General features: G+C 46.2%; 1 pseudogene; it reads left to right on the top strand.

The window, feature by feature from the left end:
• The first annotated feature begins 1,016 nt into the window (after positions 1-1,016).
• Positions 1,017-2,940, top strand: LOC103589084 (annotated as a pseudogene).
• The last annotated feature ends 2,628 nt before the right edge of the window (positions 2,941-5,568 follow it).

Raw genomic sequence — 5,568 nt, 5'->3', positions numbered from 1 at the left:
CGTGACAAGGGTCAGGCCTGAGCACACTAAACATTAATAGCCCCCACCGGTTCCAGGAAATAGCTGGTTCAAAGCCAGGCCCCGGGGAAGGTAAACAACTGAGAAATGTGCTAAAGGGGTGCCAGCCTGATAAAACCCACCTGTAAACGCAAAAGGTGCCAGCTGAAGCCCACCTGTAAATCTAAAAGCGCCACAGATAACCAACAGATGATCCCATCACAATATCCATTCAAAAAACTGTATAAAAGCTGCTTGCATTGTGAATTCGGGGCCGCTCCTGTCCTGAAAACGGGGCGACCTCCAGCATGCCGGAAATAAAACCTCTTGCTTGTGCATCGATCTCTGTGCCTCCTGGTCTTTGCGAGATGAGCCTTCCCATCAAGTTAAGATTCGTGCTTTTGGGCCGGTCTTACATGAGCTAATTTTGCAGTTAGTGGAGCTCCTCCCGTCCCACCCGCACTTTCCCGCCTTTCACACAATGGAGGGACTATCTTAAGTGGCATCGGTCCTGCTCTTAGAAAAGAGAGCATTACTTCAATTCTACTGTTGACCACATTTGGATTGCTGCCAATTTTGAGCATTTACAAATAGTGCTGCTAGAAACATTCTTGTACAGGTCCTGTGGTGTACATATGTGTGCATTTCTGTTGGGTATGTCTGCAGGACTGGAAGTGCAAGGTCACAGGGCATGCATATGTTCAGCTAAACACTGATGAACAGTTTTCCAAAGTGGTTGTATGTACTTACTAAATTTTGAACCATGAGGTTGTATTTCTCATTTAAATAAGAAAATTACAAGCATAAACACCAGAAAGCTGCCCAGACATTGTTTGAAGTTGAGCATATTAGTTTTTTACTGCTGCTGTAACAAATTATCACAACTTTAGTGGCTTAAAGCAACATAAATTTGGCTTGCCGAAGGTAGTGGCTCCCTCAGCAGCAGCGTGAGAGTTGGAAGATGCTGTCCAGTCGTGCAGGAATCAAAACAGTGGGGGCTGTGCACCACTTTGCAACTGATGGTGAAGAACCTCCCGAATGGGACGAAGGAAGAGCATTTCAGGCAGCTGTTCATCACCTTCAGCACGCTCACGGACTGCAGCCTGAAATTCTCCAAAGACAGCAAGTTCCTCAAGTTTGGCTTTATCAGCTTCAGATCTGACGAAGAGGCCAAAACGGCACAGAACGATTTCAACAAGTTTTATTGACACATCCCGGACCATGGTGGAGTTGTGCAAGGCATCTGGGGATCCGGCAAAGCCCTGAACCTGAAGCAAATATGCCCAGAAACCAAGCTAATCCAAGCAACCTTCAAAAGACCCCATTCCCCCAGAAACTAAGACAGACAATAAGAAGGAAAAGGTAGCAAGAGAACTGGATGAGCTAAAGGAAGACACAGAGTTCCAGGAGTTCCTGTCGGTTTGAGACAGGATAGGGCTAGACCTGTGAACCAAACTCCATTTTCCCTGCAGAGGACATTTTGTTAGTTTCTCAGTCATGAGACCCCCCAGGGCACATGATTATCCCTTGGCCCTGATAAAACTAAATGAAAGGGACAAGTTGGGTGTAACCGCCCTGATAAAATAAAATGATGTAAGAAGGGAACAGACATAGTCATTGAGTTGCAAAACCCCTTCCCCAAGGCTAGTTTCCTGTAATTGTAACAATTAAGTTACAAATTAACCTTAAGACCTCCTTAGGAATTCCCACATATGCACAAAGCTTCAAGTGACCTCTACAATGACCCTCCTGGGGTGACAGTAATACCACCACCAACTTGGACCTACTGAGCAGGTGCAAGGACCAAAGCTCTAACCGAGCATGTGCCCAAGATGCAACCAGGAAGAATAGAATGGACCACCTCCAGAGGTGCAGGATGATGGCACTGGCCTGCACGCCTTAATCCTTTTTTCCTATAAAGGACCCTGAATAACTTCCCCTGGAGAGCTAGCTTCCCCGTATAGCTACTTCCCTTATACATAAGTATATCTCCTCTTTTAATAAATCATTGCTTGCTTTACTGCTGGGTGCACTGTTCATTTCTATGACTTTGGTACCCAAGAGCCCAATTCTGTAACAGGTTCACCAGAGGTGGATGCAGGTGGCCACTTGAGTGAATGATGCCCTGGACACCAAGTCCCTGAAAAGGAAAATCAAGCCAATGACTACCTGAACTTCAACTCCATTTCGGAGCAGGAGAGTGAGGAAGAGGGAGCTGAGGATGACCTGGGAGAGGAGGAGCCTCCCAGGGTGCACTCTGTTCATCAAAAATCTCAACTTCACCACAACAGAGGGAACGCTGAAGGAGGTGTTTTCCAAGGTGGGAATGGTGGGGAGCTTCTCTATTTCCAAGAGGAAGAGCAAAGCAGGAGCACTGCTTTCCATGGGGTTTGGATTTGTGGAACACAGGGAGCCAGAGCAAGCCCAGAAAGCTCTCAGGCACCTGCAGGATGACGTCATGGACAACCACAAGCTGCAAATGAGGATCTCAGAATGAGCCACCAAGTCAGCCCTGACATCTGCTCAGAAGAAACAAGTGCCTAGACTTGTCCCCCCAAGATCCTGGTGGGGAACATGCCTTTCCAGGCCAACAGCTGGGATACCTGCGAGCTCTTCAGCACCTTCGGGGAACTGAAGACAGTCTGCTTGCCGAAGAAGGTGACTGGGACAGGCACACACAGAGGGTCTGGCTTTGTGGACTTCCTCATCAAGCAAGACATGAAGAAACCCTTCAGCGCAGTGTGACAGCACCCACTGTACGGCCACAGGCTGGTGCTGGAGTGGGCTGACTCTGAGGTGACCCTGCAGGCCCTGTGGTGGAAGACGGCTGAGAACTTCCACAAGCCCTCAAAGAAAAAGCAGTCAGTGGTGTTGGACAAGATCCTGGAACAGCTGAAAGACAGCGAGAACGACAGCTGTGAGTTAGCACTGAGGGGCTGCTGAGCTAGGAATCCCACCTGTGTCTGTCCAAAGGACTGTGCCCAGCTTGGGACTTGGCCTTTTTGCCATCCTCATCACTTGGTACCATGAGCCCTGGTTTAGTCAGTCATCCAGGGAAGACTCCAAGCTGCTCATGAAGAATCATCGAGCTTTAAGCCCAGATGCATCTCCCCGTTGAGTTGTGTCACTAATGACAGCTGTGCTCTGCTCATGGGCTGGGGGCCCTGTGAAACCTACTGAGATCTTCACCCCTCCCAAGGCTGCTCCAGCCCGAGATGCAGCCTCCCCCATGGGGAGGGGTGTGCCAGCACCCTCCAGAGGGTGAGACGGTGGAGAGGAAGGAACAGAGCTACAGTCCACCTGACCTTGATCCAAACCTAGGCATAGTCATTCCCAGCTGTGAGATCTCAGACTGACAACATCCCCTCTGAGCCTCAGTTTTTCTTTCTATGAAATGGGGGTGATAATTGTGCCTACCTTGAATAAATGATGCTGGAATTAAATGAGTCAATCCAAGTAAAGTTCAGAGAAAATGCTCATCAAAACAAACAAAAGCCCATAAATTTGTTGTCTTACAGTTCTGGAGGTCAGAAATGGGCCTTGCAGAGCTGAAATCAAAGGCTGTGCTCCTTCTGGAGGCTCTGTGGGAGGATCTGTGCCTGGCCTTTTCCAGCCTCTGGAGGCTGCTGCACTCCTTGGATCCTGGTCTCATCGCTTTGACTCCTGCTTCAACTGCCACACGTCCTTCTCAGACACTGACCCCTCTGCTGCCCTATGAGGATCTTCCTATATTGGTTCCTCCCAGATAATCCAGGATAATTTCCCCATCTCAATCACATTGCAAGGTCCCTTTTGCCATATAAGGGAACATATTCACAGGCCCTAGGGGTTAACATGAGGCAATTTTGGGGGGCCGTTACTCTACCTCCACATTGAGGAACCCAGCTTTGGTACCCACAGAAAGACTAGTGAAACCCCGAGGGCCACAGAGCTGTACCAGCACCAGCTGTGACAGCTGTGAGTAGCCATCAGGTTCTGGGCAAGAACACAGAAACCAGAACAAGAACTTTCACCTCCAGCTCTGCCACGCTTCCCACAGTTAGTTGACCCCTGAAGAAATGGGATGCCTGATTGGCTACTGAGATTTTCTCTCTTACTATTAATTCAGATAACACTTTGAGCTTTTATTTTGTTCCAGGTGATTTCTGAGAGCCTCCTGAAGATTACTCATTTAACACCGCCAACACCACCAACCCGACAAGGTATATACTATTATTATTTCCACTCTACAAATGAGGTTACTGAGGCACAGAGAGGTTAAGAAACGTTCCCAAGGTCACAGAGCAAGGAAATACACTGTTCTAAAGTGAGGCCAGCATTGTTACACTACATTTGCACCCAGGCCCACACTCTCCATTTTCTGAGTACACAACCCTCCTCCTCCAGTAACATTCTGAATGGGGAATGTCTTGCCTGGCTGGTGTTCCCAGAGGACTTGGCCATAGACTCCTGAGGGAGGGGAGAGAGCCACCTTGTGGCGAGAGAGGGAATTGGAACACCTGGGCCCAGTTCTCCCTGTGGTGTTCACTGCACCAGGCCAGTCCCGCTTTCTGGTATTTCATGTATCTTGAAAGTCCTCATATACTAGTCATTTATTCTATTTTATTTCAAACTTTTTAAAAAATTTAACTTTTTAAAACTGAGGTATAACTTACAGAACAAAACTGAAGTGTGTATATATATATGTGTGTATATATATATATATATTTATAAGTATACATCCATGTAACCACCACCTAAATCAAGATATAGATTTGATATACCTCCCAGAGGTAACCACTTTCTGATTTCTATCACGTTAGATTTGCCGTTCCTGACATTTATGTAAGAGGAATCATACAATTACATACTCTTTTGTGTCTGGCTTCTTTTACTGAACATTATGTCATGAGATTCAACCATGCTGTTGCATGTAGCAGTACTGATATATTTTTGTTTTGTTTTGTTTTGTTTTTATGCTTGTTTTATTGTGAAATAGAATATATACAGAAAAGTACATAAAACAAATACATATAACAAATTATTATAAAGTCAATTCCCGGGTACCAACCTCCCAGTCCAAGAAGTTGTTTGTTGACAGCAGCGCATGTGCCTGCCTGCTCCTTCACCCTCACAGCCACCCCCCCACGCCTCCCATACTCCTCTTCCACTCTCCTTTAGAGTTTTATATCCCTAAGTATAGTACAGGGACTAACAAACTACAGCCTGTGGACCAAATCTGGCATCCAGCCTTTTTTCAAAATTAAGTTTCAGTAGAATGTAATCATACCCATTCCTTGACATGTTATCTCCGGCTACTTTCTTTCTTTTTTTTTTTTTTTTAATTTTATTTTGTCGATATACAATGTGGTTGATTATTGTGGCCCATCACTGAAACCTCCCTCCCTCCTCCCTCTCCCCTCTCCTACCCAACAATGTCCTTTCTGTATGTTTGTCATGTCAACTTCAAGGAATTGTAATTGTTAATGTCTTCTTCTCCCCCTGGGTTTTTTTCTTTTGTGTGTGTGTGAATTTATTTATTTATTTTTATCTCCCACAAATAAGTGAGAACATGTGGTATTTCTCTTTCTG

Source organism: Galeopterus variegatus, unplaced genomic scaffold, assembly GCF_000696425.1.
Source record: "Galeopterus variegatus unplaced genomic scaffold, G_variegatus-3.0.2 Scaffold647, whole genome shotgun sequence".
In the NCBI taxonomy this organism is placed as follows: Eukaryota; Metazoa; Chordata; class Mammalia; order Dermoptera; family Cynocephalidae; genus Galeopterus; species Galeopterus variegatus.
Note: the sequence above shows the minus strand (reverse complement) of the source record. Positions and strands in the feature narration are given on the sequence as shown.